At 41.9% G+C, this 15,000-nt stretch overlaps 1 pseudogene; it reads left to right on the forward strand.

Moving 5' to 3' along the window:
* LOC148728484 (zinc finger protein 862-like) overlaps positions 1-1,877 on the forward strand; it is a 3,043-nt pseudogene extending 1,166 nt beyond the window's left edge.
* The last annotated feature ends 13,123 nt before the right edge of the window (positions 1,878-15,000 follow it).

Below are 15,000 nucleotides of genomic sequence, written 5' to 3' on the forward strand. Positions count from 1 at the left end.
AACAAGGGAAAAGAGTGCAAGAAAATTTTGGAAGTTGTTTATTGGCTAGCTAAAGAACAGTTGCCAAACAGAAAGTTGTCCTCGGTTCTTGAGATGATAGAGAAGACTGCTGGAGTTGATCTGAAATGTCAGTTCCCCTACTCGTCAAAGGGAATTGAAAGAGAGCTGTTTTTAACTCTAATAAGTTTAATAAGTTTTTAACTCTTTTCAAAGAAAAGATTAAAGAAAAGATTGGTAATGGCATTTATGGCATCCTCACTGATGAGGTCACCGACATCTCTTTGACGCAGCAGCTTGTAACTTTTGTCCAGTATTATGACAGTCAAAGCTGTACCACCACCACCAGTTTTCGTGCAATACCAAACACACTGAAAGACAACAACTCGGCAGATGCGCCACAGATCAAAAAAGTACTCCTCGAACAGTTGCAATCCGTTGGTGAAAACCCATTGATCCTGTCTTTCCACTGCTTAGCACGCAAACTTGCACTTGCTTGTGCTAGCTCTGCAGATACCCTTGACTACATTGCCCACTGTGAACTAGAGTTGAACCAGTTGTGGGAGGTATTTGAGAATTCTGCAAAGCGCACTGCAACGTATCTTAAAGTACAAGAGAGCACAAAGAATCTTACACTAAATTCGGTGGGAAGGAAGCAGGTGGCAAAAAAGCTGAAAAAGGCTTGTCATACATGCTGGTTGTCGTTAGATAAATTGGTACAGGCAGTATTTGCGGATTTCTGCGCAATAATTGAAATGCTGGAGCAGCTTAAAACTGAACCAACGGGATCAGCAGCGGATGGTCTCCTGAAGAGAATGAAAAAGGTGAAATTCATCGGCACCATTTACATCCTCCACGATCTCTTGCCAGTATTATCACAATTAAGCAAGCGTTTTCAACGAGGAAACGTAAACTTCTCACACCTGCTTCCTGCAATCAAGGCCACACATGCAAAACTAAACAGGCTTAAAGAGGACAAGGAATGTTTGAAAAAGCTGCAGAACGACCTCGCTCAGAATGGAAGGCTTCACCGTTGTGGTTTAACGCTTTCAGACAAGATGCAAGAGCTGTGTTCTCTCATGAACCGCTACATTGTGGCCCTGCAAGACAATATCAACATTCGCTTTGAACCCACTTTACCCCAAGTTAGCGCCTTTTCCATCTTCGATATCGCTGATCTTCCAAATGACAGTGACCTGCGATTTAAAGACTACGGCCAGACAGAGATAAAAATCATCAGTAACCACTTCTATGGAACAAAAGAAGAAGAGGAAAAGAAAATAAAGTCTGCAAAATTACTCACACAATGGGAGAATTTCAAGTTTGAAATGGTTGCTTGGAAGAAACAAGTGCCGCAAACTCTGTTGCAGCCGAATGACAGAAGCCCTGAAGATACCAACATTCTCACCACAACAGACTGGACCTTACAAAGGTTGCTTGCACAGCGCAAGACCTACCAGGATACCTATTCAGAACTTCTTATGGTGGCGGAAGCTGCACGGACGATGCCCCTTAGCAATTGTTGGCCTGAAAGAGGTGGAAGTGCTATTGAACGCATCAAAACAAGAATGAGAAGTCAACTCACTGATGACATGCTAAATGCACTTATGCATGTGAGCATCAATGGCCCATCGTTTGGGACAGAGGAGTGTACTGACATAGTCCAAAGGGCGGCAGAAATCTGGTTGTCCGCAAACAGACGTAGGCCTCATTCACCAAAGGAAAGCAAGGTACTCATTCTTTTGATCCAACCTTGTAACATAACAGTACATTTTTCCTGAATAGTGATGCAGTGTATTGTATGGTCACATGCTCACAACAATACGGTTTAAATTTTGCAGGTGCCTGAAGTTGAGTCGGTCAGTGAAACACATGCTTCAGAAGGAGAGAGGCTGAGTGGCAATGAAAGTCAAGAAGCTGTAGATGAAATTGAAGACCACGAGGTTGCTGCTGATGTTCGCACTGAAGAGGTCAGTTACACGACTACAGCAACTCACGTTAAGAGTCATTACCTAATCGCTTTTTTGCGAGCTTCAAAAGTGTTTTAACTGAACCAAGCTGCTGCTAAAACTTAAAAGATCTGAGTGCTTACTCAGTTGCTATTTATTTCTTTCTCTCACAGGAGGTAGAAATAGCCACAGCTGCTCTTGGGCTTTGCGAGATGGACTGTGACACAGATAGTGATGATTCAGCTTTTGGCTCAGACCTTGATGAATAGACTACACTCTTGATGAATGGACTACAACCCAAGTTACCAAACATCTTTTTTGAAAATCAAATAAATTCGCAATGATAAGCCAATAAAAATTCTGTTGTTGCCATTCTCTCTCCCCCTACCAACTGACCATTTTCATTCAGTAATTTACTTTTTAAAGAGAATTTTAGTGAGCGCCAGCATTCCCTAGGAAACTGTTTCCTTGGTTCCAGAAACGCTGGAAATAGCGTTTCTGAGTATTCTATTTAAAAAATTTTCTGGTGGAGCATGCCCCCAGACCCCCCTAGGTGCTTACGCCTTTGGCGCTTGTGAGGCGCCTTACGGCGCCAAGAAAACATTCACATCCACTGCTTTCAGAAGTATGTCCGCTACTTTACAAAACAGTTGAAAACCCCAATAGGTATGATCGTTGTGTATGATACCAATATCAGCTGTGCTTTTGTTTGCTGCACTCTGAACTTTCGCCTCTTTCGTTGTTTTGACATGGGACTCTCTCGGTAAAGGTTGCTTTTGTGCACGTTTTTCGTGGCGTTCTTTTCTCAATGTTTCAGGTTTGTTGAAGATTCGAAATAATGCTAGTATGGCATAATCGTTGAGGGTATGTCTACCATACAGTTTTTTCCGATAACAATCATCAGTAAAGTGCTCCTTACAGATCCTTAGGTTGTTTTCCTTGCCAGCTATTGCTTTCCGTTGCTCCTCTTCGAACTTACTATCAGCTCCACGACAGAATTTCAACCAAATAGAAAGTCATTTGTCCATAGGAAATCGAAAGAAAGACCAGTCTGCCCGCTTCCGATTACCGTTCCGAAACAAAGCTACAGAGCAGTAAACCATATTTAGTCAGTCTAAATTTCTTTTATAAAACTTGCTGATATTTATATTTTCACGCCGCTATGTGAGCACCTAGCCTCACTCCCATGCAGAAATTTGGAAACAGTTTCCAGGACGCTCAGCAACTTGGAAATGGGCTACTTATGCGCAACTTTGTTTCCCTGATTGAAAGGTTTATTTTTAACTTTAATAGATTTATGTAAGCCTTTAGTAATCCATGGTTTTGACATAGCTTTCATTTTACATTTGGAAATAGGTTTGAAAGGGGTATGTTTATTTACAACTTTGTTTAGCCTGGTATAGAGGACAGAGAATAACTTATCAACATTAGCTTCTCTCTCAGAAATTAAAGTCTGCCAATCAATCTGTGATAGGTCGTGTACGAAATTTTCCTCTGAAAAGTGCGAGTAATCACAAATAAAGCACTTCATGTTATTACCAGAGACCGCAAGAGAATGCACTATACAAAATTGAGTAAAGTGATCTGTAATATCCGAAATTACATTACCACAATATTTATGACACTATTTTTCCTGTCAGCAGTGATGCGTGCCAGCTACCAAATCGCAGACAAACGAGGAGCAGCCAAACAAAGTGTATTGTAGAATTTAGGGGTAATCAGACTTGTTACTTACCCAATTACTTCCTGCATTGTATTCCACTCAGTGCAGGTGAAGCAACAAAAAAAAGCCATGCAGCTAGGTGCTTTATCTACATGGGGGTTTTGCAGTAGAAGACCCCTAGATGGCATTTTCTTTAATAAAACCCTCCCATTATGGCACTAAATAACTCCAGGCCACGCTGGAGAAAAAAGGAGAAGTAAAATTTGTGATTAATGCAAATGTAAACTTGCAGAGCAACAGGGATATAATTCCCTCTACAACTCAATAGTCACCCTTCTGGGCAGAAAGGGTGGTCAGACTGTCTGACAAGATCAAAGAACAAGATGTGGAGATTGTGGAGTTGACACTAGAGCAGGAATGGAGACTAAGTGTCGGGAACTGTAGACATGCCGTGTTTTTTTGTCGTGTTACATTAGTTTCACAAATGACTGGAAATAATTCAAATCGGATCGAGACATGTACTTTGTACTTAGTGGGTGTGTCACTAAGAGATATCCTGTTACCTTTGTTGTTGTGCTAAGCACGCTGTTGAGTAGAGTGAGCGAGGTTTTCTATCCTGTATTCATGTGGAGTTGTAATTCTGGAGAAAAGTAAACGGTGATATTAAAAGGAAATGTCTTGTTGGTGTGTTTTCGACAAACTGGCAACCACGATGGGACGAGTTTTTAGTTGAGCGATTACAAACAACTAGCTGACTTAGATGGTAAGACCAAAACATTGCATTTTAGAGTGAAGAAGACACGATATCTACCAAAAAGATGACCATGTGGCTTTGGAGAGACAAAACCTCGCTCGAGAGTATGGCGACCACAGTGACTACCCTAAAGGAATCAGTATAGAAAAAAAGGTTCACAGAAGGTGACAAAAAGGAAAAATGAGAGAATGGGCAGCAGATTTCGAAGCAGCAGTTCAAGAAGTGGATGCATGTATGCGTCAGTTGGCTGATAAAAAAGAGAAAATTGATCAGCATCTGAGGCATGAAGGCGCTCTTTTTGAGCAGAAGCAAGCCATCACATTGGAGAGAGAAGATACTGCAACAACCAGAAGCTGTAGAACAAGCTCACGCTGAAGAATTGGCATTCAGTTGAGAAGAAAAAGCTCAAATTACAACAAGTTCAAAAGTCAACTGAAACCACAAGAGCGACTAGTGAGGCTGTGAAAATGCCAAAGCTTGTGATGACTAAATTTGATGGAACGCCTTAAGGCTGGCTGCGTTTCTGGGGTCAGCTAGAGACTCAAATCAACAAGTCATCTCTCCCTGATGTCACAAAATTCTTGTACTCTAAAGTCATTACTTGCAAAGGTCCGAAATCTGATCGATGGAATTCCATTCATGGCAGACAGGTATCATAGGGCCCCTAGATCCTCTTTGCGAGATGATATGGGAAAACCAGCGAAGTTGTGGGAACCCATGTTCAGAACATATTAGAGTTGCCTACCATCAGAGAGAGGGATGTGAAGTAAAATCATGAATTCTACAAGGTGCTGTTATTTAACATCGAATCATTACAAACATAGCAAAGCCTACACAAACTTGATGCTGCTGTGAGGTTCACATTTGACAAGCTGGAAGTAATTAAGAATGAGCTTGCAATCATTGACGAGAATTGGAGCAAATGGCCGTACAACTGGAAGGAAACTTCAAAAGGTCTACGAAACTCTTCCAGAACCACCAGGAAATCAATTACCGGATGATCCAACTGTTTATGATATTGCGATTGCAAAGCTGCAAAGCTGGATCGCTACTTCGCAGGAAACGTAAACCAGCCCTTTGAACGGCATAAATTTTGGTCAATGCGTCAACAATCATCTGAATCGACCGCACATTTTGTGTCCTGATTGAGGAGACAAGCTGATATCTGTGGTTTCGGCAATACTAGGAATATACAAGTGAGAGATTAACTCATCGAAGGTTGTTTATCGTCGAGACTGCAACTAAGGCTTTTGAAAAGAGGTAATGAGTTGTCTTTAGCTGTTGCCCTGCAAAGGGCTAGTCGTTTTGAAGCAGTTACTCAACTAGCAAGTGAAATGCAAGCCGATAATGTCAACAAAATAGATGCGAATTATTTTCCTCGTAATTCAAAGATGGCCGGCCGATCACGTGACACAGCTCCCCACAGGCAACCCACCAAAAAGGAAAAAGAAAGAAAACGTTGAAGATGCGGAAACGAGGGACATATATCTAAAGATGAATGTTGTCCAGCAAAGAAAGAGAGGTGTAGGAAGTGTGGTCACATCGGACACTTTGCAAATGTTTGCAGGAGCAAGAACAACTACCAAACAAAAGTCTTCAGTGTGGAAGATAATGAAAGCCCGGATGACGAAATCTTTGCAATTGAGCTCTCCCCTGAAGACGAACCAGAAGTGAAGCTTACCGTTGGAGGTCAAGTTGACATGTTGATAGACTCTGGTGCTTCTTGCGATGTACTTGACAATCAACTATGGGAGCAATTCCAATCGAATGGAATCAATTGTAGAAGCCACTCGGAAAACAGATCCATACAGTCTTATGCTACAGCGAGCAAAGTCCAAGTTGAAGCAAAGTTCTGGTCAGAGGTGGAGCTCGGAGGCAAACGTTTGTCAGATGTTGAATTTCTGGTAATTTCAAACAAAGGCAGACCCATACTGGGAAGAAAAACAGCAATGCACCTTGGAGTACTTGCAATCAAAGTACCTGAATCTGATGTAAATCTTGTGGAGAGTGAGTTCCAGGAACTGTTCAGTGGTAAAGTTGGACAATTGACAAATTATTCTGTTGAACTGCATCTCAAGCCTGATGCAAAGTTTGTTGCACAACCATGCAGACGCGTCCCATACAGTCTCCGCAGCAAAGTAGAGGAAAAGCTGACAGAATTGGAGGAGATGGACATCATTGAAAGAGTGGAAGGTTCAACGCCGTGTGTAAGCCTGAATGTCGTCGTTCTGAAACAAAACGGGGACGTTAGAATGAGTGGATATGAGAATGGCCAATAAAGCTATAAAGCGTTCAAGACACCCAATACCAACGATCGATGACGTACTGAGCGAACTCAGTGGCAACGCTGTGTCTACTAAACTCAATCTTACCATAGGATTCCATCAACTGGAACTGAAAGAAGGTATCTCAAGAGAAGTCATAACCCTCACCACTCATGCAGGCCTTTTTAGATATAGGCGTCTAGTGTTCGGCATTTGCTCCGTGCCAGAATTGTATCAACATGTAATTGACCAAGTTCTTCCTAGCGCCGGATGTACTGGATGTCAAAACATATCTCATGATATTGTGGTGTACGGCAAGGATGTAGCTGAACATGACGAATGGCTGAAAAGGGTTCTACACAAATTGAAAGAGAGAGATTTGACACTCAACAAGAAGTGTTTTCAGGATGAATAAGATTGAATTCATGGGACATTTGCTGTCAGCAAAAGGCATAGTCCCTACAGAGTCCCGAGTAAAAGCACTCCAAGAGGCAAGGAACCAACAAACAGCTCAGAAGTGAGGAGTTTTTTAGGCTTGGTGAATTTCAGCGCCCAATTTATCAGTGGCCTGGCAACGAAAGCAGAGCCACTGAGAAGACTTACACAGAAGAATACACTCTTTGTGTGGGGAAAGGATCAAAGGAAAGCTTTTGAAGAATTGAAGAATAGCCTGACAGATGTGGATACACTGGCATACTTCAACCCTGTTTTGAAAACTAGAGTTGTTGCTGATGGCAGCCCAGTAGGCCTTGGTGCAGTGTTGTTGCAGGAACATGACGAAGTCTGGAGGACTGTCTGCTATGCAAACAAAACCCTGTCATGCATTGAATGAAGATACTCGCAAACCGAAAAAGACGCATTGGCCTTAGTCTGGTCTGTTGAAAGGTTTCATGTCTACCTCTTGGGTAGGGAGTTTGAACTTGTCACTGACCACAAGCCCTTGGAAATCACCTATTCATCTAAATCAAAGCCTAGTGCACGTGCCAAGAGATGGGTTCTTCAATTGCAACCACATCACTTTCATGTTGTCTATACACCTGGTAAAGAGAACATCGCTGACACCCTGTCAAGATGGCCACACACAGATGAGGGAAAGAGCTTTGACGACACTGAGAATTATGTGCATTTTATAACCGTGAAAGCCGTTCCAAAAACCAATGAGTGCAAAAGAAATTGAAGAAGTGGCATCGAATGACAAAGAGATGGAGTGTTTAAGGCAAGCCATCCAAACTGGGAGGTTGGAAGGAACTAAATGTTCGGAATACCTACATGTAGCCAATGAACTGTGTGTTGTGAGTGGTATAGTTATGAGAGGAACCCGCATAGTGATCCCAAAGCTCTTAAAACAACAGTATTGACCATTGGACATGAAGGACATTTAAGTGTAGTCAGCATGAAGCGAAGCCTTCGCACGAAAGTATGGTGGCCAAAGCTAGAAAAGGATGTTGAAAGGTTCGTCAAGACCTGTGATGCACGTCAGTTAGTGGGCAGACCTGACCCTCCAGAGCTTGCGGCAAGTACAGAACTACCTCCAGGACCCTGGCATTCTGTCACAATTGATTACCTGAAACCGTTACCGACAGGTGAACACATACTAGTAGTTGTTGACTACTATAGCAGATATTACGAAGTGGCTGTTGTAAGGACAGTTACATCAGAGAAGACCATAGAGTGTTTAGAAACCATATTTGCCAGACATGGACTGCCTGAACTGCTTGTAAGTGACAATGGGCCAAACCTTGTCTCAGAGAAATTCAAAGCGTTCCTGAAGGAGAATGGTATAAAGCATTGACGTGTAACAGCTCAATGGGCTCAAGCAAATGGCGAGGTAGAGAGACAGAATAGATCCATACTCAAAAGATTGCAGTTGGCACATGCAGAAGGAAAGGACTGGAGAAGGGAACTGGTCCGGTATTTGGCTGTTTACAGAACAACTCCTCACCAGACAACTGGACAGACACCAGAATTCCTTCTGATGGGCCGACATCCAATAACAAAGTTACCTGAATTGTCAAAGCCATCCAATGGCGATGAAGAAATTAGAGATAGAGATCAACTAATGAAATTCAAGAGCAAACAGTATGCAGATGCTTCAAGAAATGCTAAGATGAGTGAGGTGAAACAAGGTGACCTTGTACTCATGAAACAGGATAAGAACAACAAACTGTCCACCACATTTGAACCTCAACTCTACAAAGTGAAAGATAAGAAAGGAAATCAGGTTGTTGTGTCTGAAAGCGACAATCCCATGAGATTTTCGCACTGAAACACAACTGAGGTCAAGCAGTACCACCCTACTAATGATCAGCTCAGTGATACGAAGGCTAATCAGGAGGAAAACACCACTTCCGCTTCAGTTGAGATTGACGCAGCAGTCGACTCGGGAAGTACTGATTTTCAGGGACGTTCACTAAGGCGTTATCCGCAGAGGATTCGCCAAACACCTGACAGATTGAACTTATAGAGACATTGAACAGTCCAAGAACTATTCACATGGACATGTTTGTTTATTTTACGCCAAGGACACTTATGAACTATTTTCTCTGTGACCATTTACAGTTTCGTTCTTTGTTTATACTTCTGAGGAAAAAGGATGTAATGACGTAATCGCTTTATATGTCACATGACCTTGAAGAAAAGCACATGCTTTTCGGTAGTGCCGTGTGCTCGACACAGTTCATTGATTAAAACAGTTCTTTCGATTAAATTCGATTCAAAGATGTTACATGGGGGTAAGTTGGATGTGGTCTGGGTTCAAAACATATAAACACAGGCCTCAATTTTTCTGTTGATTTCTTCTTTTACTCCATTGATAGCCTTTGCTGGTGGATATCCCAGAGCCAGTTGGTGATTCTTGTCCTGACCTGATCCACCTCATCGTCTTGCTCACCGTTGCCTCTCTTCCTAATGAGGTGCAGATGTTCAATGTGCAGCCTCCACCTGGGACTGCATGGATCATTCCTTGCAAAGCATATATTGTGCAAGGCAATGCAGGCCATGATGACTTGCCTGATGTTCTTTAGTTTACACTCTGTCTTCTTGTTAAGGATCCTCTATCTCCCTTTTAACATGCCATAAGCATGCTCTGACACAACTCTACCCAAGCAAAGCCTCTTGTTTAAGTAGCCCTCCCTTGGGTCTCTTGTACTTTCACTGTACAGCTCACGAGCCACGTGTAGTGTGGGAATGCAGAATCACCGACCATTGTGAATGGTATGTCTCCATACTCCCTTGTTTTTAGTACAGAACTTTGAAAAATCCGTCCCTGTTGAATGTCAGCAAAGAGGTCGCAACTTTTCAGGAGTCTTGAGTTGGGGGTAGAGCTAGAAGCTCCCACAGCTGCCCAAAGAAATCTCTTGTTAGATGCAATGAATCCCAAGCTGGATACCAAATATCTCTTCTTGAAGCCAAAATAATTGTTCAACTTCAGGCTGATGTATACATGAAAAGCATCCCAGGCTCCTATGCAGGGAAATTCTCAGTTTTCAAGAAAGCTTTCAAGCTCTTGCTTCCATTCAGCACGATTTCTGAGTAGGTACACAAACCTGTCGTAGAGAATTGAGATAAGTATCTTACATGCTTGGTTAAAAATGACACTCATGGTTGATTCAGCAACACCAAACAGGTCTCCTACTGTGCTGTAGCTGCGTGTCTGGAGGTATTAGCTTAGGTTTGAAACAAGTTGGCTCTTTGACTAGCTGGGCTTCTATCTTGCTAAGAATGAACTGAAACGTTGCTTGATTTATCCTCAAACGTTTTTTGAATGCACTGTTGTCCCGATTTCGGTAGCCATGTTTCCACCAGGAGGAACTCCTCTGTTCATCTGGGCTTCCTTCCTTTCTGGATCGTTTGGCTTAGACGGCATACAAACCTATTACATTGGCACAACAGTGTCTATTTCATCATCTTCCATCATCTGAAGTTTTCGCTTACTCGATCCTCTTTCCTGTTTTATGAACATATACATTTCTAAGTCATGCCTTTCTTAGTGACAGTGAGAAAGAGACTTCAAAAGTTGTAACGCCACCGCCATGTTTGAGTTTGAACAATTTGTTCGCATTTCACGGGTTTGAAATTCATTTTTGGCGCCACTTTAACTTGTGTCCAGTGTCTCCCGAGAGTAGAGCCTATTCCTTTTTTCAGAAAAATCTACTTATTTCAATAAGGTCATCTATTTTTGTGCGTCCTGTTTTTACACTAGACGACTTTAATGTCTCAGACTCTAAATGCGTCTACACGACTTCTATCTCTAGCATAAAAACGACCATTAGTCCTTTGTGCAATTCCTAGAAGTGCTGGAGAAATGGATGAACAACAATCCCGCTCCTGAAGCTCACAGACCTAGGGTCGTGGTGATTCCAAACAACAAGAGATAAAAATCAAGAGCATTTTACACAAAACATGATGATGGGAACCAGACAACTGCCCGTGGATGTCTATTTATTGAAAGCCCAGATCACAAAGCCATTGATTGTGATAAAGTGATGAGTGTTGTGCCAAGAAAGATTTTCCTGGATAAAAGACTGTTTTAATTGCATGGGATCTAGACACCGACCCCAAGATTGTAGAAGGAAATTCACATGCCAAAATTGTCACGCAACGCATCATTGTGACAGAATCCAAGCATGTGAGCCGGGGATGACAGCAAATAAAATCGGAAACACAGGGGTGATTCACGCGGTTGTAGTTGTAAAAAGTGGCAGTTACAAATTCACAGCCATATTGGACAGTGGCGCAAGCCATTCATCTCCTTCAGCAACCGCAATTCATTTAATTAATGCATGACCAAAGTCTACTGGGTTAAGGCAGATAGCCATGCTTACTGGAATCACTATGAGAACAATGCAAGTGTTTGGTGTTGACATTCAGTTCTGCACAAGATGAGTTCAAGCTGGAAGCTGATATTACAAAAGTAAACAAGCGAGAATTATTGGTTCTGGAGAACCCACGTTACAAGGAAATACTTGAGACGAATTCTCATCTCTAGGGGGTGCAAATGGATGATAATGACATGAAAGACAGGCTACCCATACACATCGTTCTGGGCACAAATGATTCAGGGAAGATTCGCCCTGGATGAGAGTGGGTCCCAATAACCGAAAGGGAAGTTTAGTCAGATTGAACACTCGTACGGAAATTGAGAAGAACTGACATGCTAGATGACTGTGATGCTGTGATCAGAGACCAACTTGAAGAAGGCGTAGTAGAGGAAGCACCTGCTGAGGTAACAGGGAGAGAGTTTTATCCACCCCATCATGCTGTCATGCGTCGGAATGCTGAGACGACGAAATTGCGAGTTGTGTACAATGCATCTGCTCGTGTACAATGCATCTGCTCGTGTGCAAGAGAAAGCACAGTCGCTGCACAAATGCCTACATGCTGGGCCTCCATTACAAAATAAGCTGTGGAATGTCATTGTTCGTAACCGTTTTCATCCTGTGGTAGTCGCTGGAGACCTTCGCTGTGCATTCCTACAAGTGCTGATAAGAGAGATGCCCTGAGATTCCACTGGATCACTGACAAGATACGAAAACAAGTGGAAACTCTGCACTTCACCAGAGTGGTGTTTGGCCTCGCCCCTTAACCATACCTTCTCAATGGGGTGATTCAACAGCACTTGGAGAACCTGCAGTCCAGATATCCTAATAGTGTAATTAAGATACATAGAAATCTGAACATGGATGACCTGACTATGGGAGGGCCTACTTCACAAGTGGCATTCAAATGAAACACAACTAGAGACATCCTGTAAAGATTATGAACCATCATTCGCCAAGGAGCAGTTAGAGAACAGAACAGCACCTGGAGAGTGTAAGCTACTTAGACTTGGTTGGGAGAAGGTTGAAGATAACCTGCATGGGAGCTTTCCTGAACTGCTAGCTAAGGAGATAAGGCATGGTATCCTGACTAGTTTGGCGAAAGTATATGACCCACTTGGAATTGTGTCACCACTCGTGCTCGAGGGAAAAGTTCTCTACCAAGAATCACGCTTATCTACTTATTGACTTCCACTCCTCGGAGCAGACCCATAATTACAACACTAGAAATAAAGACTTTATCCGCCTGCCTCTTTCCAAAACAACTAAATTTTAAACATCTTTTAAGTACAATGCCGCCAAATCCTGGAACACTCTTCCTCGTAACCTACACCATGATCAGTCTCTCAGTACTTTTAAGCAATACGTCAAGAAACGTATAAATTATCTTGAAGTGCCCATGTCACAAAATTTTTTATTCTGTCATTCAAAAGTCCACATTATAAAAGGAACTTCTGTGAAAAAAATTTTCAATTTGAACAAAGCGCAAGTTTTTATGATCTTTTCCATCCTATTTTTGTTTGGTACACCCTTTCCGCTGATCGAGAAAGTACGGGCTCATAAATGATCTAGATTCAGGAACGTTTGTTGCCGTGGCTCCCCGTTTACTACAAACAAATGAGGCTCCCAATGAAAGTTGCTATCATCGTATATGAACCGACCAAGTAATGTCCTCCATGGAGAGTGCTTCTGAAACAGAAAGCGACCGATATAGCAGCGGAAATGAACAATATCAAATAGAGCTTGAAGCAAGCGTGAGTGATTATGTTTTGGAACTCGACAACTCGCGACCAAGAGCTAATTCGCTAGAATCTAATGCGGATGAACCTTTAGTGGATGAAGCGTGGCTTGCAAAGTATAGGAAAGAGAAGGAGGAAAAAGATCAGGTAGAAAATGAGTTGAAACACTTGGAAAATTCTGTACGTGTCGAAGACTGGTAAGTTAACTTCTATATTATTAGTAACTTGGTCTCGCTGTCGTAGACGGCACCTGGAGGATCTGGTGAGACAAGGAGTAACTGCATGTGAATTACTTCTTTTAGGTGTACCTGTAGTAATTGTAGCTGCGACCTTTTGAGAAACGTTAGCAAATGCTATTGCTGTAAAGAAATTGAATGCTGCTGTTACGTGCTTATGAGTGAAATTGTTTCGGTTGATCTTGAAGAGGGACAAGAGCTGCAATGTACAACCGAACATCCGGGGTTCAGGCCAGTTTGCCTGGAGAAGTGGAGCCTTAGATTAGAAGGTGGCAAATACCAAACCAATGTGAAGCAAGCCTACAACATCACAACCTCAGCGCAGTTTAAGTGTGTACCCACATTTTGTGAGTCAATTTCGTATTCATATATGCACTCTATTTTTTTCTAATTGAATATTCATTATTCATGGTACGAACAATTTCCGAAAATGTAGCTAGCTTGTACGATCACAAGTCCTTTGATGTTAGGTGCGATATATTTCCTTTGTTTCCAGTTTCATGTTCGAGTGATGTTTTCACACACTATTCTTTCGTTAAAATTAGCTTTATAATTAAAATAAAGTGGAAAGCCGCAACTTATATCACATGATGCCATAGCCATTTTGTCAAACCACAATGTGTAGCAAAAAAACATCGAAGGTTTTGGGTTCGCGATTGAGTCCTCCAGGTCTGGTTTGAAAATTGCAAATTTTTAAACGTCCATCCTCTGTAAACTAATAAAAATATTTCGCTACTGAAGAACAATGCTAAGATCTTTACCATTACATTTTGCTGCAGCACATTTTAAAAGTTATACCAACCGTTCATCAAAGAAATGGCGGCAACTTATGAACATTGGATAAAATGTTAGTCACCACTAAAAAAAAATCCCTTTCCTTTTTTACATTGGAAAGCTTACTGATAACTGCTCATAACTTTCTTTCCTCGACAGTTTGAGCGTTTCAAACTAACAGCTGAAACATTTCAGCTTGATTGAAGCCGATACGACACTGCCCTTTTAAGACTTGTGAAAAAAATCAAACACTGAGCTAACATTGGCGACGTACTAATGAATCGAATAAAGCATAGGAACTTAACCAGCCGCCTCTTGTAAACAAAATTGCATCCAAAATCCATTATTTGCTAATACTTTGACACAGCCTTAAAAATAAATTTCGCTTTCAGGTTTTCAAAGGCAAATCAAATAGCAGCAGAGATATTTTCATCAGAAATCCGTTTCTCCACTTTATCTCAACCAAAACTTTTGTTTAAGGGCTTGTTTTAAAGCTTTTAAAACGCTTCTCACCACTCAACCGAAAGTGGAATCGTTATTTTAGCGCAAGGCACTCAGTTGCAGAAAAACACAAGGGGATATTTTTGGTAAATGCAAATTAAATATAAACAAAAGGATACTAATTTGATGCCATGCAATTAGCCCGCATTGTTCAAGCCTTTTGAAAAAGAATAATAGCTTCTCTGCCCAAAAGTCATAAGTGCTTCCATCAACAGCCTCCTTGGGCAGCCTCTCGTTTTTGGTCCCTGCAGGATGACAGGTCTGAACTTCGATGTATCATTGACAGATGCCTGGCTCAGCAGGTTA

This window comes from Stylophora pistillata, chromosome 6 (assembly GCF_964205215.1).
Source record: "Stylophora pistillata chromosome 6, jaStyPist1.2, whole genome shotgun sequence".
Lineage (NCBI taxonomy): Eukaryota > Metazoa > Cnidaria > Anthozoa > Scleractinia > Pocilloporidae > Stylophora > Stylophora pistillata.